The 25,433-nt window shown below is 45.3% G+C and overlaps 1 long non-coding RNA gene across 1 annotated transcript in view; it reads right to left on the bottom strand.

The window, feature by feature from the left end:
* LOC138565970 (uncharacterized) overlaps window positions 1-19,374 on the bottom strand; it is a 68,378-nt gene extending 49,004 nt beyond the window's left edge. The window contains exons 1-2 of the long non-coding RNA XR_011301747.1: window positions 19,296-19,374; window positions 19,137-19,210 (exon numbers count right to left, since the gene is read on the bottom strand). This is a non-coding gene — a long non-coding RNA (uncharacterized lncRNA). The remainder of the gene's footprint in view (window positions 1-19,136; window positions 19,211-19,295) is intronic.
* Window positions 19,375-25,433: the final 6,059 nt, after the last annotated feature.

Genomic DNA, 25,433 nt, shown 5'->3' with positions numbered 1-25,433 from the left:
GGCAGTTCTGCGGGGGGCAGTCGGGGGAAATATTCTAATACTTTAGATTTCAGGTCACCTCAGTTGTTATGAGACCTTAATTGTTGGTAATCATTGATCTGACCATCAGAACATTGCGCCCCCAATACAAAACTGTACGCTCAGGGCAATATATATTATATGTCCCATATCATTAAATAAGTGCCCGATAACTATGTGGCACTACCAAACTGCAAAAAGTATGCCAATTGGTTGCCAGGAGAAATAGCAATTTTAAATATTGTGCCAGAAAGATTAATGCACATTATTGTTAATGTGATAGATGATAAGCTACAACCAAGAATGACCAAAACAAAGACTATGATTAGAATTACGTGCACATGTTTCTACTGCATGCCACTTCCCAAGGATATTTCCTGCATTGCTCAAACAATAAAGTGCTGCCAATAGTTTTACGGCTTTGTTCAAATATTCCATGATCCTGCTAATAATGGGATGCTCAATATTCCTAGCTACCAGGGGTGATGCTCAAATACACCATGGTACTCACACATAAACTAGAAGGCAGTTCACGTTGCTGGTCTGTCAGTTTAAACGATCACATGCCAAGATCCATATTACCAAGCCAGTATACAACTGCTCAAGTTAACTACATCTTGTCATACTAGCCTAAACAGTGGCATTGCAGTGTTTCCCCAGTTAGGTGCAATATGGTGCCCCAGTTAAGTGCATTGGCATACAGGATTCTACAATAACCCAGAAAAGTGAAATGCAAGTCTCAACAATGCAATGTCAGAGTTAATCACATTGCCATGCTGCTCACTACAAATATGTTTAAAGGAGCCCTGGGGAGATGAAATATCCCTGTGCCTAGGGACCCCAAGGACAACCCTTTTATACTTGGACAGGTATTCGGGGAAGACCTCTTAGAGATGTGCTTAGGTGGAAGAGGAAGACAGGCAACCTATTATAAAGACACATTCGGCCTCATTATGACCCTGCCGGTCCGGAAACAACAGTGGCGGTAAATCTGCCGCTATCGTTGTTTCCGGACCGGCTGATTCCGAGTTCTGCAGGCGGGAGGTGTCACTCCCACCAGGTCTGACCTGGCTGGAGTAAAGCCACCCGCCTGCAGGCGGAAATGGAAACAATGGCTCCGTCATAAACGGAACCAGTGTTTCCATTGTCTCCATCCCTATGGAGTCCCAGGACTCCATGGGAATGGAGATTTACGGAATTCCGCCTCCAGAATTACTGGGTCATCGGGGTTGTCATGACCCAGTGTTTCCGGCAAACACAGAGGCGGAATGGTATTTCGGGTCGGGCGGCAGCCTGAAAGTTTTGCTGGCACGGCTACCGCCGGATTCGTAATGAGGCACATTGTGTGTCTTCTATTGATCAGTATCCAGTATATGGTCAACAGTGAACTATATTTAACAAGTTCTGGACCCCAGAGAAAATGCTTAGACATCATTTGGAGGTGGATAGCATGCGTTGGAGACGTGATAAGTCGGAGGGAACTCCCACTCACATTTTTTGGGGCTGTGGGAATGTTGCATCTTTATGGGATGAAGCCACTGAAAACATGGATGATACTCTGGGTAGACATGTGCAACTCTCAGGAGGGCTTGTGACTTTACTTTGGGATGAGGTAGATAGAGGTCTGACAAGGGGTGAACGGGAGTTATTGCCGAGGTTTTTGATCTGGAGAATAAAACTAAATTTGAGGCTTTGGAAAAGGAACACCACGCCATAAATAGTAGATTGGAAATAGGAAATTAATTGCTTACAGTGACGTACAAAAATGATGTTTAGGGGAAGAAAGGTCAGGAGAAAATACAAATAAATGTGGACGAGTTTTTGAAGAATAGTTGGAGAACAATAAATGGCTAAACTGTGATAGAGTACAGACATGTGCTATCCTGTTTTTCTGTCATTGCGGGATGTGTGATATTAGTATTCTCCCTTTGTTTCAGATGTTTATTTGTTCTAGTATTATAGCAAATGTGTAATGTATATTGTAGGGGTTTAGGGCCTGAGTCACAGAAGTGTTTTGTAATGGTGCAATCCCATAGGAAAATGCTCTGTGAAGCAGGCCCTTAATGTCTTATTCTCCAAAAATGTAATATCAACACCTATCTCCATGTATAATGTTTGGTTTAACTACCGTTTGAAAACTTTAATCAAATCTAATAAAAAAAAGAAATGTACATAGGACCAATGAGGAAACCAAGGATACCTCCTATACATTTGTATAGGAACACATTGGACCTATTTTATAAAAATGAATACATAGACAAATGAATACATATACATAGAAGCACCTATCATTGATGACATATCGTGTATGTGTGTATCGAAGCACTGAGGAATTCATGTATGGCTGTGTATATGAACCAGAGGAAACGTATTATATAACAGATTTGACGATTCACAAGGAGTCGTCACTTCTCCCCAAGGGGGCGACCCTTCTCATGAGGCTAGGGAGGTAAGGATGCTACCCCTAGGGGTGGTTTAATGCGGGAGGACCTCATGGGGATGCACTCCCTCTCTGGGAACGAGAATGACCACCAGGGGTGTTGCCCTGGCAATCCCATCACCCACACACATTCCCTAGTCCTGCACTCCACCTCTAATCCTTCCTTAAAGAGCAACCATACGTACTATTGTCATAGTGATGAAACCAGGCAAGTAGGAAGGACTAGGACGAGGAAGAACATTATACCTTCAAGTACTGGCACAAGGTGGCTCACCGGCATCATGAATAGTGGCCAGCGATCATACACTGCAGCTGATAAGGATAGGCAGCGGTGGGACCAGTCCTACATAATGAAAACTGAACATGGACTCAAGGTTGTCTTTGAAAAATGAGGAACCCGGGAGATTCAAATCCCGACAAAAGCAGGTGGAGCAGCACGCACTGGTGAGATCCTACAAGAGTCAACCGGGGACCCCGCAGGAGCAGACCTCTCTGCCCTAACCTGGAAAGAAGAACGGTGGTGTAACCTTGCCCAGGTGGAATGACGGGTCCCACAGGGACACCGGGATCGCAAAGGTGGGAGATCTGCGAGAATGCCATGGAGCCTGCAAGCTGAAGGAGAAGGTGCCTGGAAGCAACAGAGCAGAAAACCCATCCCTGGAAGAACCGGAGCAGTACCTGTCCCAGCGTGAAGTTAGAGGGGGTACAGGAGGCCCGGTAGGGACACAAAGGGAACGACTGATGTGGAAAGCATCCAGGGGAATGCTTCCTCATCCCAGTGTGGTGCATAACACCATTGGACACCAGAGAAGTGCCTGGGGGCCAAAAGTAGAGATGGAAAGCATCCGAGGAAATCTTCCTCGTTACAGTGGGAAATAAGAAAACCACTGACCACAAGAGAAATGTCGGGGACCCAAACTTAGAGAATGAAAGCATTATAGGAAATCTTCCTCATTACTGTGGGAAAAGGGAAACCACTGACAACCTGAGTTTGGGTCTGGGACCCAAACCTAGCGACAGAAAGCATCAGAGGAAACCTTCGTCATTACAGTGAGAGAGGGGAACCCCTAACCACCAGAGAAGGATCTGGGACCCAACTCTAGAGCCATAAAGCATCAGAGGAAATCTTCCTCATACCAGTGGGTGAGGGAAAACCACTGACCATCAGAGAAGGGTCTGAGTCCCTGACAAGATTTGGGACTTTGTTGAGAACAAGCCAAAGTGGCAAAGTGTGTGTGAAGTTGGACCACACCAGGAGTTCTGATAAAGATGCCAGGGGAAGGGAGTCATTCCCCCTGTCCTTGTGTTGAACTGTGCCACAGCATACTAAGAGAAGAGAGGCATTCTCTTGGTCCTAAACTGAGAGTAGAGATAAAGAAGCCAGGCCAGGGGAAAGGAATCATTCCCCCTGGCATTGTTGTGAAGTGTACCAAATCATACCAGGGGAAGGGAGTCTTTCCCCAAGGGTTTATTGAAGAGTATAAGGAGCCACACCAGGAGAAGGAGCCAGTCTCCTGGATGTAACATTGCGCCATGACTGGGTGAAACCACAAGCCAGGGGAAGGGAGTCATTCCCCCTGGTAAGTTTGGTTGGCGAGAACACTCTTTTGAACATTACCCAAGAATAAGGAGAAGGGAGCCATTCTCCATGAAAGAAGGAACATTTTGTTAGTTTAGCTTTTAGTTATATAGTGTGAGGTATAGAAGTAGGTTTTGACACAGGAAGGTGGAATTTACATTGACAGACTTTCTGAAAGACCCTTTACATATTTGTTTTGAAGCAGTGAAACCCGTCTAAGAAGTTAGGGATAGTAATGATCTTTTTTACACAGAAATAAAAGTATTTGACCAAAACCAGGCCACCTTTGTGCCAGCTTCCTTTTTTGACACCCTTACACAGTACATGTGCTCTGAGAAGACTGCTTAAAAGTGTACGAAAAGAACTGAGAACATAGGCACACATATTACATAGCCCATGTATTTGGACAGTCTCCCTGTTATAGGAGCGCTGTGGATGTGTATAGGAGGTCTGAAGAGACTAGCATGTATAGGAATGCTGTGATGTCATCTCTGATGTTCGGGGTGTAGTGTTAACACCCACACTGGTGGTGCACGCTGGTAGCGCGAGTTATAGTTGCCTAGCTTACCATAAGTGGTGAAGTTTGGGGGTTTTCAGTTTTACTTGTAACCATAGTGTCCTTTTAACAATGATTTTTCATTGAATTGTATAGGTTGTTATTAGTGCAATTTACCATAACTTTCCTTTAACAACGTTTTTTCACTGATTTTCATGGGTTTTTACCAGTGCACCCTAATTTGCTACAACTTCTTAATTATATACTTACACCCAATATAGCAGCTTTTTTCGGCTGATGTAGAAAGTTTGAAGTTCAAACGGTGCCATTCCCCACCTCCTAGCTTAACACTATGCTAAAAGTTGATCAACTTTTTCCACTGTTTTGTATTCGCTGAGATTTGCGAAGCTCTGACATCATCGCAGACTTTCGGGACAGTGTTACCTGACTTTGCGTGTGCGCGTGTGCGCGTGGCATGATGACGTGTTCGCAAACAGGTTGGCACTTCGCGAACGGGTCCGTGCTTCACAAACAGTTTGAAACTGCATTTTAGCTCGTCTAGGAATATTCAAGCTAAAAATGTACCTTTGCACAGCTCCTACAACCTATTCTTGCGTATTATCTATTTGCAATCTAGGACAGAGCACATACTTGCAAGAATATCAGCACAGCTGCTATTTATCTTCAAAAATGACATCAGCTATTACATTCTCTCATCCCCAGGATCCACCATCACCTCCACCAGCTGGATGGCCTAGACAACAGAAAAAGCGCAACAATGCAGAAAACAATCAAACGTACCAGGAATATGAGTTAGAGGAAATGCCTACCTCAGCACCCAGAGAGATTCATGGGTGTGGCTGCACTTTGCCACCACTGGGGGTGTACCAAAGGCTAAGGCTACCAAGATGAAATGCACTGAGTGCAACACTTTACTCAGTCGCAGACAACCGGGCAGTAGTTCTACGGGACGAACTCTCTGCAGCGCCATACCAAATCCAACTGCCGGAATGCTCTCAAAAAGGCTGTTCCTTTTTTAGGAAGTAGTACGCTGTCTTCCTCTACCTCATCTTCATCAACCAATACTGCCACCACACAGGCTAATTCTGTGGGGCAAATAAAAACACCAGCTACCTGGCAAGCAATAAAAGAGGCTGTTGATCCATATCTTTCCAAGACAATAATACTCTGTATATACTGCAACACACCACTCTGCAGAGCAGAGCAGTTTCGAAGTGCTTTTGAGGCTGTAATCAAGGAGTATGAGAAACACTGTCCCTACTTTAGATTTAACGCACGCCCAACATCTTCCCCTGTCCACATGCCCCTCCATATCTGTGGTTGGTGTCCCTTCCCTTATTGCCCTCCCCCACCTTACTTTCTAACCTCTGCTCCAAAAAATTAACTATACAAAATAGAAAAACACAAAAAAAGGTTCCTTTAGGAACCATCTTCCACAGTTGAAAAATAGAAGTAAAGAAAATAAGCTTATAGACTCCATGTACTTTACATTTTTCAGTAGTTAGACTCAATGCGATTCTCCAACATTCCCATTAGCATGTTATACTACGCTAATGGAAATAATGGACAAATAAATAATACAGAAAAAGGAAAAATGCACAAAAACAATTTTCTGTCCAAACGCTTTTCTCTAGCATTCAATAAGGACCATAATCCATGGACCTTCATGACGATCCACAGTATCCGCATTCCCTTCTCCACGCCATGCCTTATTAAAAAACACAGATTGCATGTGCACACCGTCGCAGAAGACAGCCCTTCCGCCCTTTTTACTGTTATGCTTGTAACACTTCCTCATTGCCTGGTTACAAACAGTCACACATATATCCAACAATCAGTTAAAAGAAACTCTACATATAACCCTATCAACATATTAAACCTTCACACACCAACAGCCACTTAAAACATTTCTACAAATATTTTTCATATGCAGTTCTTATCCAAAACAATTGTACACACTGCTGCTATAAATACACATATGCATTGTGCACTAAAGGAAGTGCATGAATTGAAAGAGGAGTATGGATTACCAAGTGCTGATAGGAGCCTGAAGGAAAGTGCCAAGGCATACCACTAGCTACCTGCTGTGGCAGAGGAGTCTCAAGGGTGTGGTACACAGCCACTAGGCAGTAGACTCCCAAGGACAGTTCTGAAAGGGGGTGGGTGTACTGGTGGCGACTAGATATGGGCTTCGACTAGATGTTGGGCCTGGAACCTGTGAGGTACATGAGGGACCAGGCCACCAGTATTATTGGCAGTGGTATAAATTAGGAGTGAAGAGATTTAGCAAAACAGGAACACAAAACCAGAGTTTTCAGAAGTTTACGGAAATTGAGGAAGTCCAGCTCAAGTATAAGATGAGCAGAAAGGCTGTTCCAAACAGGCAGTGGCCGAAGAGAGAGGCATGCCTCTCACTCTCTGTTTCAAAAAGCATTTGACAAGCAGAGTATTGGCGTTACAGCAGCAGAGGGCTCAACATATTGTAGTCCCAGGCCCCAGAAACCCTTGTTAATTATACAAAGGATCTTGAATTTCATCCTTGCAACTAGCAGAAGCCAATGTACACATTTTAGGGCTGCAGCGATACGATCCCTGGGCTTGAGGCCAAGGATAAGTCTTGCAGCCCTATTCTACTTTAGCTGAAAGGAGCATGAACAACAAAGGGGGATATTATGGAAGAGACGGTTGAAGTAGTCCAGCCTACACAGGGCAGGGGCTCTACAGACCTTTGGCTTCTGGGGGAAGGTGAGGAACGGTTCAATGCCTGTAAGGAGGTAAAGATAAAAGAATGGGCTTTGTTTACAAGCTCGAAAATGTAAGGAGTAAAACAGAGCGTAGACTTAAAGATGACCCCAATGTTTTTGGCCTCACGGGATAGTGAGAGTAGAAGGTCCAAAGACAGCGGCCAGAGGGTAGGAGAAAAACAGGGGACAGGTGTCATAATAAGATTTTAGTCTTACTGGCATTGAGACAGAGATTCTTAGCCAGATGCAATGCCCCGATGGCAGTCAGACAATCAGGGATAAAAAACGAGGAGAAGAAATTAGTTCAGGGAAGTTTAAGGGTAGCCGTGTGTCATTAAAATAACACTGGAAATGATATAAGAAGAAGAACATCAAGTCAGCCAGAGAAAGAAAATAGATATGGAAGAGCCACAATCATAGGATGAAACCCTGGGGTACTTTGCAGGTACACCGTAAAGTGGTGGAGTACAAACAGCCCAGTTGCAGCTGGTAGAAGTGTTTAGTGAAGAAACCAGATCAGCCAGTCCAGTGCCCAGTGCATAATGCTAAAGGTATCATGTAACCATTTAATGAGGATACAATGGTTGACCGCGTGAAAGGCAGAGGACACAAGGAGCACGTTCCTGAATTGCACTATATCATTCCACCATATTACAAATACTGTATACTCCCCCTACAGTACCTATAATTACTATACAAATATTATTATACTATGTGTTGCCAGTGGCCAGATTTTTGGGGGCATGGCTTCTGTACAATACTCCTTGAAATAACAAACTCACCCAGAACCCCCTACCATCCATATGATGTCCGTAAGAATTGACCACAGTAAGAATTGACCACAGACTCGGTGGCACCTACAAACCCCTTTTTCACCTATAAAACAGCTCCATGTCATCCTTTTTTTTTTCTGCTCCATATCTTCTCTATTCCACTCCCACACCCTTTCCAGGCCCTCTTTCAGCAATCAAATAACCCCAAATGTGTTTTCCAAAGTGTTCTTCACAGCGTTTTCCGCGAACTACCACAGTGTCTGCGGGCTCAGCGGCATATGCACCCACTTTTGTCACCTATAAAAATAGCTCCATATCAACTATCTTTCCCCCCTACCCTCTCCCGCTCCTCTTTCGACCACCAAATAACCCAAAATGTGTTTTCCAGACTTTTTCCCCACTACGCTATCCGTGGACATCAGCGGCTGTCTGCGGATCCAACATGGCGACCGTTTAAAAAAAGATGACTTACCTAACGCTTTTGAGAATCAAATCAGTGGGCACACACTATGTCCGTGGCCATCATGCCCCCCCCCCCCTTTGGTTGGGCCAAATGTATCCGCAGACCCTTACTCGGGAAGTGAGCGTACGGACCAGACCTAGAAAACACAAATTTATTTTTACCTATTTTTTGCCCATTTTTAAAAAAAACAACTGACGGATTTACAGCAAATGTACAAAGCACACTTTCAGGACCTAGTCACTGCTTTTGGCACAAATTTGGTGAAAATCCATCCAGCGGTTCAGGCTATAGGTGTGAGCGATTTTTTTTTTCATCGCGTCTATGAGGATTTCCACAAGTTTTGGGACCCCCGTATAAATTCTTCATGCTCCCTTCTCCTCTCACTATCCTCTTACTACACTCACTCCTAAATCTCCCCTTCATGACCCTGGATTACACCTCTCATCCATACCCTGAAAACAACAATGCAGAAAAAACTTCACACTTGGCAAATGTTAAGGTACTCCTGTAATCTCCAACACTATCTCACTGTTCTTCAAAACTACTCCTGTGCTCTTGACTCTGCCAAACATAACTTCTACCCCTCTCTCATTTTGTCTCAATCCTCCCAACCTAGGCTCCTCCAAAAATCTCTCAACTCAATTCTCTCACATCATAAACCCACCTCCACCTCCTCTACTCTTACTGCAAAGGTTCTTGCCCTCTACTTTGCGTCTGCATTTGTACCATTCGTAAAACCCTTGCTACTTGTCTTCTATCCCCTCCTCCTGCTCACGTTTCTCCATCACTCCTACCCGCCTCTCATGCTACTATGTCATCTTTTGCCCCCACCAACTCTGATGAGATTCTTCTGTACCTCTCAAGGCTAATCCTTCCTGCACCCCCACTGACCCACTGTCACCACACATTGTGAAGTGCATAGCTCCCATTGTTGCTCCACATCTTGCTTCCCCCTTCAACTCCTCTCTTGTCAATGCTATTTTCCCCTCATCCTATAACACAGCTACTGTCACCCCCCCCTTAATAAGGAGGTCTTGATCTCAACTGTTCTGCCAACTTTCATCATGTCTCTTTTCTAACACACTATTCCAAAATCCTAGAGCGAGTAGTATTCAATTGACTCACTCAGTTCCTTGACACTCACAGCCTTTCGGGACCCTCTTCAATCTGGCCACCGACCTCTGCATTCTACAGAGACAGCTCTCCTCAATGTCAGCATCTTCATCTCTTCCACTAGTCATGCAAACCTTTCATCTATTCTTATTCTTCTTGGCCTCTCTGCTGCCTTTAATACTGACAACCATTCTGACCTTCTTTCTACCTTCCATCAACGATGAGGCCCTTACTAGTTCAGGGATGTCAATTGGGGGTCACCAGAGGTCGGAAGAGCGACCTCTGGCGATTCCCTTGCGACCTCTGTAATTATTTTATGACCTCTGGGCAGGCTGAGGGATTACCTCTGAGCAGGCTGATTTGCGCGGCAAGGGAGTGCGGCAAGGCAGAGCGGCAAGCTGGGTGGAGCGGCAAGCTGGCTGGAGCGTTGGAGACACAAGGTCATGGTTGCCTGGCAACCATGAACTTAGTCCGACCTCACCTCCACCAGCTGCACTATGTTGCATGCATATTCTGCAAGCAAGGCACCAGGACACGGAGCATTGCACGGGTGCTTTTGGTGACTGCATCTGGGAGCAGAGCTTGAGGGCTCGTCTGCGCCGCTGAGGGCCACCTCAGGATGTGTCTGGTGTTGAAGTACAGGGTCCAGCCCAGCGAGTTTGGTGCCGCTGTGTTCCTGGCCATGGGTATAGGGAGAGGGGTTTGAATGCAGTGTTCCCAAGAGACCGGTGAGCAGTCTCCTTTCAAGTTATGTTTATAGGACCTCTGAGGAAGAGGAGTCGAGTCGGGCGGGTCTCAGTTCTTGCTAAAAGAGAGCTGCTGCCCCGGCGAGACGGCCAGCAAGGCGAGTTTAGAAGTGCAGCTGAAGCGATGGCAACAAACCCTGAGACTATTCACGGGCACTGCACTGCCATTCATGATTCATGCCAGCTATGCAAGATATGGATCCACGTGAAAAGGCGACATCGGCTCTGCAACCGCAGATGCCTCAACTATGGGAAGCAGCTGCACCCTGGATTAATAGCCGGTGAGTGACTGTCACAATTAGCAGCAGGTCCCTCGTTGTGTACATTTCCTTATTTGCTCGTGTGGGTTCAGTGATAGGAGTGTGAGCACTGCCATGTGGTGTCAGCCATGGCAGTGTGAGCACAATGATTTCTTCCCGTGGTGGCTTTTCTTGTAGTTTTAAGTATTTTACTACTGCATGTGGAAGGCTGCTAGGGGTGGGACAGAGCCCGTGACATGTCACTGGTCCTGCCCCAGTCCTGCACACCTTCAAGAGGACTGACATTTCAGGAAGGCTCAGAGCTGACTGTGCAGGCCAGCAGGCCTCTGGCTAAAATGCCAACAGCATGTGTTCCACCGCCCTGAAGGGAGATCTATACTAACTGTACAGGGTGTTGGCACCCGCTGAACTAGGCCTGTCTGCACATTGGGTGAAAATTGCCACAAAGCAGCCGAAAAGCGACCAAAACATCATTGATGTAAACCCTTGCCCTTAAATCGAGCGAAATGCCTTTCGCAAGCAAGGACCTGTGGCAGCGCGGATCTGTGGGGTTATAAGCACCCCGAAGGGTTTATAAACCCTACATCATGCAGAGGTGGTTTAGGTTGACCCTCCTAAATAGTTGCCCTACCTTCCCCCACAGAAATGCATCTTCGTGGCATTGAAACCGTTTCTATGTACGCGGGAGCCGTTAACATATAGGAAATAAATGCACCACATTTTAGATTTAGAGTGGCTGAGAGGAAAATCACTATAGTATAATGGGGGGTTTGCTTTGTGCCGTTAGTCGTGATACTAATATTGCACACTTGGCGGCTTTAGAACTCATATAAGATCTGCGTAAAAATTAAGCATGTTCTTCTATACGTCATGAGTCGTACATGTTCCCCAGACACAAGCAGCATGTATTTTAAAAACAAGCATTGGGAAAGCCTACAGTGTTGGCTTTTGTGTAAGCACGGGGCAGGCAGTTCTAGGCCCTGCCGCAATGTTACTGCCTATCTATCGGACGGTAGCAGCTGGGACATTTCTGGAGTGCATCTTTTATCAGTGCCTGATAAATACCCATCTAATAGCTAGACACAAGCCATACCTGTTGGCTTTGCCACAGTTTGTTTCTAACAGGACTTCGGTGCAAGGAAGAGATTCGAGTACACACGTATTGCTTATTAAGTGGCTGAAGAAACACATATTCCTGCTGCTTCTAAGCACTCTAATAATAAGTGTTATGTTAATAAGAAACGTTACCCCCATAGCCAAAAAATTACCAAATGATGTGGTATGCACATTTAAGGATAGATAGCTGGTAAGATAGCTCAGTGGGTTAAGTGCTTAAGATACTTTGCTGCATGCTGTTTTGCCTCTTTTTTTTCATTAGGTGCATGACAATGGTTGCCATTTTCTTCTATGCCGGGTTTCTGCATCCTGTGGCAGAGGACTGGTAGCAGGACGGCCGGAGCACACCAACACCAACACCAACACCAAGCAGGAGCAGCTTCTATTGACTTGTCCGGAACCTCGAGATGACCATAACTGCTTACATTCACAGTAATTTGGTAATAAGGGCCTATACACACTGATATTAACACTACATATGGTGATCCGTTTTTGTATGAAATGTATTTCATATTACAGTGATATAACCATATGTTTCTTAGTGTACTGAGGAACTGTGCTATGTGATGCCACTTCCTGTTTGGTCAAGGGGCGAAAGGTTGTGTACCATCACTTCCTGTGATGTCACTCGGGGCGGGGTCAAATGACATCACTTCCTGTGATGTCATCAGAGGTCATGGGCCATGTGATGTCACTTCCACTACCCCTGGCATTTTGGTGAAACAACGTCTCTGTACTAGTTTGGTTCATACCTTGACACCAGACAGGTGTCTTGGAACAGCTTTATTTTCCCACTCACCCCTCTACTGTTGGAGTTCCCCATGGGTCAGTCCTTGGTCCACTTCTCTTCACTTTCTATACTTCAACTCTTGGTGCACTGATCTTCTATTACAGCTTCTCCTGTCAACTCTTGGCTGATGACACTCAGATCTTCTCCTTTCACTCCTTATCTGACTAGCTGTTCTCAAAAGTTTCAAACTGTCTCTCTGCCATCAAATATTGGATGACATCTCACACGCTGTTACGCTCACCTGGTCTCTGCGCAGGTGTTGGGGCATGGTTGCAGCCCTCCCTGAACTTGAATCACCCCCCCCCCCTTCAGGCCTCTCCCTCAGTAGAAAAGCTGTGAGCAGTGCTACGTGGTGATACTGCTCCTGCGTGGAGATAAGTGTGTGAGAGCGCCAATCTGTGATTGTTGTAGCTCTCGAACCCTTCACCCCAAAGTACGGTTTCTGTGAGCATATGCCGGCCAATAAAGCTCATGTGTGAGTTATGGAAGATAAGCTCTCCCTCCTGCTACTTCTGGCAGGGGAGCGTGGAATGGGATCTAGTTCCTTCACTGATCCCTGATAAGGATTAGTCCAGTCAAGCTGTGACTATGCTTCTCCTTATGATTGGTAAGTCTTTCTTGAGCTCTTGTGATGCTGTTCGTTCTGTTTAATGTCTTTATATGTTGCTCCTATTTATGTCTGCAGTAATGTCTCCCTTCTGTTTCCTTCCCTTAGATGGAAATGCGGCCTCAATGCAGCTGTGAGACGCGAGACGCGGCCGGATGGAAGATGGACGCTACCGCAATGTGCGACAGCAGGTAAGTGATGGGTTAAGGAAAAGCGCTAAGTATGGCGAAGTGCAACCTTAAACGGACTGTTTTTTCGATGTCTAACCTTGTCTTCTGTTTTTCCTTGCAGGTGCTGCTGTCGATGATGGAGCTTGTCGTGCTGCGGTGCCAAGATGAAGATTTCGGCATTCCGGAAAGTGTAAAGATGAATACTTGGTTCGTCCAAGAGATGTATAGGTAAGAACAGCTTTCCCCAGTTGGTAAGTATGCTGGCAGGAAACAGGGTGTCCAGGAAGTAGGCTCTTCAAAGGTAAGTCTGACCTCAGGCGACAGTGAGCATTACGCTGCTTGCAAGTGCAGAATAACGCGAAGCGTCTGTCTTGAGGATCGGGGCAGCTTATATAGCTAAGATCGTGGGCACGCCCATTAGGGCCGGCTTACCAGCCACACCCTGCCACTCCTAGAGTGAGCACGTGCGAAGGCAATCCATTAGCAGCCACACCCAAGAATACACTTGGGGCTGCTTAATGGATGGAATGTTCAAGGTTAATGCATCCTGATTAATGGATGGAATGCTCAAGGTTAATGCATCTGAAGTGCTATGTCCATAATGAAAGCTTTTTGGTGTTAAATGGATGTTCTTGTATACTTTTGTTCATGAGCCTGGTGCCAAAAGCGCCAGCACAGTGTCCACCCAGGTCTCCTGTGCATGTGACCCCTGCATGCCTGTGCCCCTGACTTCATGACCATGACACACGCTCATGCTCAACTCCACTAAGATGGATGTTCTCTACTTCCCAGCCAAGCAGAATATCTCTCCCCCCCACTGTTTTTCTCTTCTATCCTGACTACCTTCCTTACTCTGCTTCCACTCGTAATCTTGGTGTCATCTTCCGACCATCACCACAACTTCTCACTCTTCATCTCCAAATCTGCCACTGCATCCAGACTCAACCTCATCAATATCATTCAAATCTGTTCTCCTCTTCCTTTCAATACTGCTAAACAGCTAATCTCCTCTTTAGTCCTTTCTACACTTGACTACAGTGCCAGTCTGCTCAATGGTCTTCCCAACTATACGTTTTCACCTCTGGATAAAGTCCTCAACGTTGCGGTCCGCACACTTTTCAACCTTTCTCGCTTTACCTCTATATCCTCTGCCCGTTGTCGGATTGCCTGGCTACCTATGAAACAAAGGGCTATGTATATACTTATCATCTTCAAAACTGTCCATGGACTCGTCCACCTTACCTATCTGATCATCACACTCTCTGCTTGCCTCCTTGCTCGTTATGATCATCCTTAGCTCACCTCTTTGCCACCACTCGAACTGCCTGTGCTCTCCTCGCTCTTCCTCTCCCTCTCTATACTACTCCAACTCTACCATTATTTAAATGCAACCTCAAAGCCCTCCTTCTTTATGAAGAACCTGTTTCTTCGCACTCTACGCTACTGCATCACCCAGTTTTCCTCTCTCCCTACCCTTCACAAACATCCCTGAAGCACTTTTCCATCACCCATCCATCCTTAATTTAGCACTTCCTCCACCATGCTGTTCGTATGGCATTCTGTTCTGTGCTCGTTCCTGGTTTATGTTTCCACCTTACCCTGCAACATCTTGTATTCAAGTTATATTCTCTCACCCAATTGTAAAGGATACATGTCCTCTCTGCTCTGCTATCAATGGTAAATGCATTGCTTTCCCTGTGATTTTTTATAAATACATTAAATAAAATAAAATAAATAAATAAATCCTCAGAAACAAGAACCAGGCCCAATGACCCCAGAGTGACAGACGTTGCAGCTATTTCTTCATCACATTCAGCACCCAAAGCTGTCCAAATAATCATATATCGTTCATAGTTATAAACTTGCTAATGTTCGGGTGAATGGTGTGAAACATTAAATGAGAATCAAGCCCACTGTGCATTATGTACTCAGAGATTAAAGCATACAATCACTTTTATTACAGACATATTTGTCAAATTTTAAAGATCTTGGTTCATTCTTATGTTCCAAAAATGGTCTGTGATTTTATGCAAAGCATCTATGAAGCCTCATTTGTGCTATTTGCCCCATTCGCTTTTCTCAAAGGAGTATTTTGAAAGAGTACAATAGGAGGGTACCAGACTGTCCATCTTCAAACCTTCTGTAAAGAAAATAATGAATATGTTTACAATCTCCACAACCATCATCGGGAGTGAGGCATCGGCCTCCTTCTGCAGCTCACTGCGTGGCAAGACGAGGCCGTTGCCTGAATTATCATTGCTTTTGTTGGAGCAGATACTCCCTTGGAAGATGGCTGCTTCGTGTGACTCATACCATCAAGGCCGCTCCTGTGCGCAGCCTGCGACGCTGTGCTATACAAGGTCGCATCTATGCTACATTTCTTGACACTCTGATTGGAGGACATTGATTGAAAAGGCTTCCTTGTTTTCGACCCGGCAGGCTGGGCCGGTGTCCCCCATATAAGGCACTTTGCCTGTCTGGGCCTGTCCGGGGTGCTAACGGTGCCGTGGTGCCAGCCCTTATACCTCCTTTTGTTCCCGTTTGTCCTTCATGTACCTCGGTACTTCCTCTCCAGATTCCCCTCCCTGCTGCCTGTGGTCAGCTCTCTCTCCATGCTGTAATGTAAGAAGGCCTCTGCCTCCCTCTTCCCCTGTTCTTCTCACCTTATCCTCTCCCGCTTTCCTTCTTTCTCTCCCTGCGCTTCAAATTGCCTCCTTTTGCTGCCTCTTTCCAGAGGCGTAGGCAGGGTAGGGCCTGAGGGGCAAGACCCACCCAAAATCTGTAAATGCCCACTCAGCAGCACTGTATGGGCATTTACAGATATTTCTGTCAGTGCAGTGGGCCCAACTACATTAGCATCAGGCCCCATTTGCTAGACAATCCTGGCTACGCCTCTGCCTCTTTCTCACCTTTTCCTGCTCACATTGCCCACTTGCTCTCCCGCTTGCCCCCTCTTCCTGTTACCGTGTCTGCCGCTTTTCCTCCTTCTCTCCCTGCACTTCAACTGCCTCCTTTTGCTGCCTCTTTCTCACCTTTTCCTGCTCCCATTGCCCACTTCCTCTCCCGATTGCCCCCTCTTCCTGTTGCCCCTTCACGCACTGGATCGTTTCTCTGCCGCTTTTCCTCCTTCTCTCCCTCATCCACCTCCTTACCTCGGCTCATTCCCCTGTGCTGTTCTGCACTTCCTACATCCACGCTTTGGATTGACTTTGGAGCCTCGCTTTGTTTGCATTAACTTACCTGCAACCATTGAGTGAGGCTGAATCCTTGCTGTGTTTGCATTGACTTACTTGACTTACCAAACATTGCTGTGTTTTGCATTGGCTTACCTGCAACCACTGATTGACTTTGGAACCTTGTGATGCTTTTGGCCTGCCTGCCTGCCTGATGTAGCCCCTCATTCACTGAGGCGAGGCTTGTACCAGTCTGTAGTCACTCTTACCTGCATTAGTCTTAATTGCTGCCTGCATGCCTGATGTAGCCCCTCATTCACTGAGGCGAGGCTTGTACCAGTCTGTAGTCACTCTTACCTGCATTAGACTTAATTGCTGCCTGCATGCCTGATGTAGCCCCTCATTCACTGAGGCGAGGCTTGTACCAGTCTGTAGTCACTCTTACCTGCATTAGTCTTAATTGCTGCCTGCATGCCTGATGTAGCCCCTCATTCACTGAGGCGAGGCTTGTACCAGTCTGTAGTCACTCTTACCTGCATTAGTCTTAATTGCTGCCCGCATGCCTGATGTAGCCCCTCATTCACTGAGGCGAGGCTTGTACCAGTCTGTAGTCACTCTTACCTGCATTAGTCTTAATTGCTGCCCGCATGCCTGATGTAGCCCCTCATTCACTGAGGCGAGGCTTGTACCAGTCTGTAGTCACTCTTACCTGCATTAGTCTTAATTGCTGCCCGCATGCCTGATGTAGCCCCTCATTCACTGAGGCGAGGCTTGTACCAGTCTGTAGTCACTCTTACCTGCATTAGTCTTAATTGCTGCCCGCATGCCTGATGTAGCCCCTCATTCACTGAGGCGAGGCTTGTACCAGTCTGTAGTCACTCTTACCTGCATTAGTCTTAATTGCTGCCCGCATGCCTGATGTAGCCCCTCATTCACTGAGACGAGGCTTGTACCAGTCTGTAGTCACTCTTACCTGCATTAGTCTTAATTGCTGCCCGCATGCCTGATGTAGCCCCTCATTCACTGAGGCGAGGCTTGTACCAGTCTGTAGTCACTCTTACCTGCATTAGTCTTAATTGCTGCCTGCCTGCCTGATGTAGCCCCTCATGATGAACGTATGTAGGGAACCCCAAACATCATGTGGAAGTTAGGGCAATATAAACTAGCAAAAACAAAAGATACTACCACTGGTTTATGTTCACAGATCGTGATTCGGATCGGATTTTTTAAGGGGGGGGGGAGTTAATTAATTATCTCACTTACCACCACCTTGTCTTAGCACTTTGCATATAATATTTAATCACATCATATTCTTTGATTCAATGCATATATACAAATTAAACTAGATTCGATAAAGGTTTACAAAGAATGAGTATAAACTCAGGCAAATACTCCAAAAAATAAAGTCAGGACCTTGGATATGTGTAGATTAAATTCGGAAGAAAAAGATTTGACAAGGTAAGAGACCCACTGAGGGTATGTTGTACCCTTTTCCTCGTATTTCTTCATAGAGTCCCAACCTTTAGAGTAGTTGGGGGAAAGGCATGTAAGTAAAGAATCATGAATACAATAAAGCGAAATCACGTTTGGGAAATCAGTCAAACGAAATCACATTTGAAGGACGGTTCAATGATTCTTTTCTCCTAGCTACTGCTAAGTATCATGCTCTGGTGAATATTTTATTATTTCCATGGCGTGTTGGTGAACTTAATCTAACATTTGTGGGGTGAGGCACTTTTCCCTCTAGTTTCAACTCGTTCGTATCCCCTAGGATGTACTGAGAACCACTAGTTTATACAGTTAGTCATTGGTCTGATTGTTTATCAACGATCAACTTTTAGTCACTTGTTAGGGTCTGCCAATGTGAGATGTGGTTTTATAGTGGTGACTTGGAAGATCATGCGTGTTCGCAGTATGTTCACGTTTCGGCAGAGCTGGTGGTCAAACCACCTTCCCCAAGGCATGAGCTAAGGAGCCTGAAACGACATACATAAGTATGAGGAGTGTCTGGGCAGGTGGTGGTGAAGTATAGTTAAAATGCCTCAAACACCAAGGGCAAAACTTCCCCTTGGGTTATGGCTCCATATCTCGTCCTTTACGGGGGCAACGGTACACAGCAAGAGGCACAGGTATCTGTCGGTCTGGGTGGGCTGGTCTGCTCACGTGTTTGTGCGAGAGGGAGGGGAGGTTGCTCGTTTGAAGTTTGTGGGATGAAAGGAAAAGAAAGCAAGCCCTGGCTGAAGTAGGATGCATTATGGAGTAGGTGGCGTCCCTATTACTTTCTGGAAGGGGGCTGGTGGTGGAGCTAATGTTAGGTGTGCACAGAGAGAAGAAGAAATTGGGTGGGTGCCCATGTGTGGTGTCCACTCCGCGTGCAATGTGGTCCATATGGGAGTGTTGAACGCGCTGCTAATGTCGAAGGAGTGTCCATGCGTGGCGCTGCATGGAGTCAGAGCCTTGCCTGCTCTGTAGCATCTCCTTTCCTCAAAGGGCAAGGAAATGGGTGCAGCGTGGAATAAAACATGCTGCATGCATAGGTGATCGAGGGATGCAGGTGGACCAGCCTCAGTATACAGAGATCTAATAGGTGGGGTGATGTGCTGTATCTCCGCGGGTAGATGTATTACCTGTAAGTAGGTATTCGCCTTTCGCATTTGAGGAGACCGGCAAGCGTTGTGGAAGAACTCCCATTCTGTATCCCCTGGATTGGATCAGAAAGGGAGATTTAGAATGCATGAAAATGGGCGGACACGCTGTCCCGCTGCTCCCTTCAGGGTTGAGTTTACCTGGAATCATGTGCGTTTCATGAATGTCAAGCTTGCAGGCTGTGCCGGCGTCTGCTCCCCAGCCGTGAGAGTGCTGTGGTGGACACTGTAGTCATGGTAACATCTGAAACAGGTTCAACGTGCGGACGTCAGGTCTACTGGAGCGGTGCGATCTTTCATGAATAATCGCATGTGTGCAACATAGTGTTTATATGTGGCTTGAGTTTGTTTACACTCTCTCACTGTTGCTGCTGCATGAGGTACCGAGTAACACAACTCTGTATCCTCTGAAGCCCATCATTTGATGAGGCAAGTCTTTTCCAGTCTGCAGTCACTCTTACTTGCTTGTCATAATTTCATGTCTGTTTTTCCTTAATGCAGTTTACCTACTTGTTCCTGCACTTTTTAACTGTTTGTATTACTGGGCCTCTTATCTTCTCCCCTCCTGCACTCCCCTTCCTTCCCCTCACCCCCTTTTTCATATCTCAGCACTTGCATGTTCTAAGTCATCTCACGACCTAGTCAGAGTGTTTTTTTGTTTGCCACTCTTCTCTCCTTGCTTGCACTCCCCCCCCCCCTGCTCTCATGCTATAGCACTTGCACGTTCTGAATGCTTCAAGACCTTTTAAGAACGGTTTTGTTTTATACCTTTCTTCCCAATCCCTAACCACCCCTCCTTGTCTTGATGCACCTTGAAACACAAATGTGCTGTGTAGTGCACATTACAAATAACCAATACATAAATAAATAGGTTAAAATAATGCGTTTTGCTCAGACAAGTTTATTATTTTTATTACGTCTATAATCTCCAATGCCAGATGCAATGCCAACTTGCTCCCTGTCAATGAACGGATACTCTTCAAGATACTAGCCACACCCCACAAATGCCTCTCACTCCCAGCCCCTCCTATCTCGCCGAAAAAGTTGCCAGTGCCACCTCCTCCAGGTCTAAGTGATCACATCATGCCAATCAGCCGAAAAGTCCCCACCTTCAAGAGGGTTATACCAGGAGGTGCCAGCTTCACATTCCTAGCTCCCAAACACTGGAATGCCCTCCTTACTACCCTAAGGAATGAGACCTCACCCCTAGCTTTCCGCAAATCACTTAAAACTAAGCTCATCAATTAGGGAACTTCAGCGTACCACAATACATGCTGCCCACTCAGACAACCCCCCTAGGGAGCCTGTGACGTATCACTAACCCATCAGTATACCTGTCAACCACTGAGCTTGTAACTATGCCCACGCTCTCTTACTGTGTCAATGTAAAGCTTGTAACTATGCCCACACTGTCTTATAGTGTCAAAGCAAACACCATCTGTAAGGTAGCAGTTTCACTGTAACCAAGAACCAACGCAACTACCCTGTACTTTACCATGCACAATGTCACAAAGAACCACAAACAGTCTCCTGTTTGCCCTCATGTCACCAAGTAAGCATTGCTGTAACAGAGCCACGATGCCCCAGGGCTGATTTGTGCGCTATATAAATGTAAATAAATAAATAAAAATAAACAAATAATACACACCGAAAGTGATCGTTAGAAAAACGCATTGCAATATTGGACAAAGAGCCAGTTTACAGTGTTAATACACTTACATAACTTCCTTTTTTTAGTAGCTTATTTTGCAGAAAATGTACACCAATTTATCCATCCTTCTTGCAAAGGGTCACTCTCAGATTAAAACGAATTATTGGTTTCTTCTGTGAGCACCATTGCAATGTACTGTCGAACACCCAACTCTTCTGTCTTCTCTTTCTTCACTTGGCCTTTCTGGCACTGTCTTTCACTGGTTCCCTTCCTACCTCTCTAATCGCTCATTTTCTGTCTCTTGGGCCAGAGCTACCTCTGACTCTCCCCCCTTCAATTTGGTCTCCCCTGTAGCTCTGTTCTAGGTCATCTCTTATTTTACCTCCGCACCATCCCTCTCTCCCAATTGATATCCTCTTTTCATCTCTGCTCCCACATTTATGATGACAACACCCAATTGTTATTTTCCTTCTCTTTTTCCAATTCTCTTCAGACCAATGTCTCAGCGTGCCTTTAAACTATCAAACACTGGATGCACTCCCACTCCTGGCACTTAAACCCGGCCAAAACTGAACTCCTCCTCTTTCCTGCTCCGACTCTTTATCCTTCTACCTATGCTGTGGGTATTTCCTTTCCAACTGCTTTTCTCCCTTTCTCCACTACCACTTGTAATCTCGTTGTCATCTTTGATGCATCACTTTCTTTCTCTACTCACATTTCCACTGTTGCCCGGCCCTGTCGCTATAACCGTTACTATATCTGATGCGCTAGTCCTTGCCTATCCTCCCCGCGTCAAAGTCAAACTTCTGATATTTTCTCTTGTTTTTTCTAGACCGGATTACTGTTCCTCCCTTCTTCTCGGCCTTCCAGCTTCACATCTTGCTCCTCTTTGCTGCATCTTTAATTCCTCCATTCTTCTTATGTTTTCTCTCCCTGCTTGTGCCTCCATCTCGACTCAGTTTTGCTCTGCCAGCCTTGCCTTTTCTCTGTCGAAAAACAATTATTATTTGATTTCCTTTGTATAATTTATAAAGGCCTTCATGGTCTTGCCACTTATCTCATTTTTCTTATCTCTTTTCATACCCCCACATGCTCTTTGTGCTCCCAACTTCTCTAGCTTCTTTTTGTTCCCAACCACCCTTGTGCTTCATTCCATTTCCTCTCCTTTTCATTACTCGCCCCTAAATTCTGGAATTCTTATCTGCTTTTCATTCGCTCTGCTGCTTCCTTTCATCGGTTCCATGCTGCTTTGAAAAATCATCTACTCACTTTATTGTGAAGTATATACTCTGTTCATTTTTAGCTCATTTTCTTCATGTGTTTGTACAGTTGTTCTACCTTATGTTCAGCACTTTGGTGAAACAACCATGTAAAGTAAATAAAATATGAATACAAATAATGTATAAAGTTGCATGCTGTCCACTGATTAGTTGGTAGCAGTGCTCCTGCTAGGATTTTGAAGTGGGAGTATTTTGCTCCCTGTTTTTTAAAGTTGTGAGTAAAACTATTTTTTAGGGAGTAAAAATGTAAATCCAATTCTCAATAGGAGTATTTTTTAAGCAAATAAAAGTATGTTTTAACTGGGGAACAGAAATGTTTTTGTAATAATGATTTCTTTGCACCTAGTTATATATACTACTATGTGCACTGCTGGTTCAAACATATCCATGGAGCTGTGTGAGTGAAAGCAGGGGCACAAGGTCATCTGTGTCTGTTTCCCTTTTTTGTTTGGATCAGTTTTGCTCCCTGTTTTTTTCTTTTTTAGGAGTATTTGCCTATTTTTAGGGAGTAAAAGTGACCGCTAAACCCCTTATCTGTAAGGCTGGTTGGTATTCCTGCTGAACCTCTGCATTTGTTACAGTTTGCACAAATACTAATAATAAACAAATAATCGACAATAACAAATGCATTGTAGACCCTATGACCTGGTCCTCTGACCCCTTACACAGTGTGTCAGGACCCCAATACCTACAGAAGAGCCTATCTGCATCCCCACATCCCACTGGATGGACAATGTGGCCCCTGCGTGATGGTGACATTCCTGCAGAACAAACACGATGACAAAGTAGTTCTCTAATTACCGGGCGTGTCCCCACTTCAGGGGATGCTTCTGTCACGGCTGCTCCCAGTCTACTTTTAGCCACAAAACCACAGCACCCCCTATCTTTTCCTGCTTCAAAATATCTGTGTGCTGTCTTTAATTGTGCTCCAGTCAGCAATAACTGGAATGGGTCTAGCAAACACACGCCTAACAATACCTCTCGCTCTCAGGGAAAGAGAAAAAGAGAGAGTGAAACAAAGTGCGAGACAGTGGGACATAGGAAGAGAGAAAGAGCACACAGAGAAAGAGCTAGGGAGACAGAAAAATAGAGGGAGAGAAAGAGAGAGAGAGAAAGAGAGAGAAAGAGAGAGGAGAGTGAGAAAGCTAGGGAGGCCAAATGCACATCATGGCACTGGGGGACTGTGGATTCACTTGGAAACAATCATCAAGGGAACTGTGCGCTCATCAAGAGTAAAAGTAGGCCAGCTGCTGGAACAACTTCGAAAGGGACATTCGTTATGTTGGAAGCAGTCCATGATGGTAATGTAGGTGTCCGCACACACCCTTAAAATGTGAACATATCATCAAGCATCATTCCCACATACCCTGCAAGCAGCACAGTGATGTGACCCAAACTCATCATGTTCATTGCACAGTGAGTCAGAAACCCTTGCTGACAAAGGCAGCACAGTTTCAAAGCCTCCTAAACAAAACAGCATCAAGACTCTTTTCAGCAAGTACAGCAGAAACCATAACTTTTTGCATTTGTACAAGCGTAAGCTAGCCAAAATGAAGGCATTCAACTCTTGCCCTCGTATTCTTTAATGGACACGGCAGGATTCTAGGAATTTGTCAAAGTTTGTTTGTACAAAATATCAGATACCCAGCCATCCACATTTTTCCACGGTTGCAGGCCCCAATATTCACATAACGATTTTAGGGACAATCATGAAAGCACTGATGTAGTCTGCTGTGCACACTATGAATGTGACAATAGACATGCGGACAAAAAGAACAGATAACAAACTACATATATGTGCATACGTGCACATTGGGCTTCTTTTAAGGAATTGTAAATCAGCCGCTTAACCATCACTACTGCAATGCCATATCATAAATACTTCTCCAGCAAGCAACTCTTTCAATGTTTGCATTGGAGCAGGCACACACAACAGCACACATCCTGGCGGTATTCTCAATGCTAAGGTTGTGTGGTGGCTTAGAGCAAAAGGACTTGCTGTTGTTTTTTTTTTTTTGTGACCATAGTAGCAACATTTTGCATGCAAATGTGCATGGCAATTACTATTGTGCACCCTGTTTTGCACATTGCTCGAATCTCAAAATGCAGGACTTCCTGAAATAAAAAGAGTTTGCCAGTGTAATGGCTATGGATGCGAAATGTGTGGTCATTTCAGCCATTCTGTCAAAGGCAAAAAGAAGCTGATAAGATTGGAAACCATGAGGTTTCTTCCCTAGTTTGGCCCCATTAAAAGGGGTTTCCACTGGATGGAATTCGACCACATACATACTGTAACGCCTCTTTGAACAGGTCAAGGCTATCAACAAGTAGTATCTGATGCAACAAAATGGTGAAGCAGGTTCGTCAATATCTTTGACTGCTAAGGAATGTGGTTTCGTGATATGACTCATACAACTTGTAACACATTTTAACTAGGCAGCACTGTGATGTAATCCCTCCGGTCCATGTGCCCAAAGACACGATCTTGATGGTGGAGCAGGGAAGTGGGAATAATAGGATTTTAAAGCTGTGGGTCAGGCCAATGGAATACACCAGCACTAACAAACACTTGCCTGGGTCACCACAGTCGTAGTTGACACTGTGGGGTTTATCTGTAATACTGTTCTATGATTTTGCAAGAGACCTGGTTTGTCTGATTTGCCTCCCTTTGATGTTGATATGTGAAAATACCGGACATGGACCCTTTAACGAATTGTGTCAGATGAAAGTGATAGCCTCACTTGCAACTTTGCAGCAAAGGAACTGCAGAAATGCGCTCTTCTTCCACCTCTCACAGAGCAGTCCCAGTGGCACCAACATCACCCTCCCCGTTCCCACCCGGTTTGAAGGAGAGTGGACATCACTAGCCGTTTCACTGTCTCCATCCTTTGCCACTGAGCAGAGCTGCACAAGATTAAGCCTGTCTTCTTTTAAAGGAGACTCCCAAGTTCAGTCAAAAGCACAGAACCCTATATGGAAAAGCTTAGCCAACTGTGGACCCAAGACAGTGCAAACAGAACAAATGAACATATCAAGAAGGACAGCAGAGGAAATCCTCAAGCACTGTCTCAGCGCTAATGCGCAACTGACTACAGATAATCAATCTCCACTTTAATGGTTCTGCAAAGTAAAGTAACTGCCGACAGAAAGCAGGCTTGCAGTGAAATATCTATTGTGTCATGCTGCCATTGTCTACGCAAACATATTTCAAGTAGAAGGATAGGTCAGGGGCAACCTGTCTGTCTTTGAATCAAGACAACTCAGTGCAGCACAGGTTTGAATCCTGATCCTGTACTTAGAAACCACTCGCTGGCACATTATAAATGAACAATAAAATAAATAAAAAAT

The sequence above is a fragment of the Ambystoma mexicanum genome, chromosome 2p (genome assembly GCF_040938575.1).
Source record: "Ambystoma mexicanum isolate Mex_15411 chromosome 2p, UKY_AmexF1_1, whole genome shotgun sequence".
NCBI lineage: Eukaryota > Metazoa > Chordata > Amphibia > Caudata > Ambystomatidae > Ambystoma > Ambystoma mexicanum.
The sequence above is the reverse complement of the archived record's forward strand: the minus strand, read 5'-3'. Positions and strand labels throughout refer to the sequence as shown.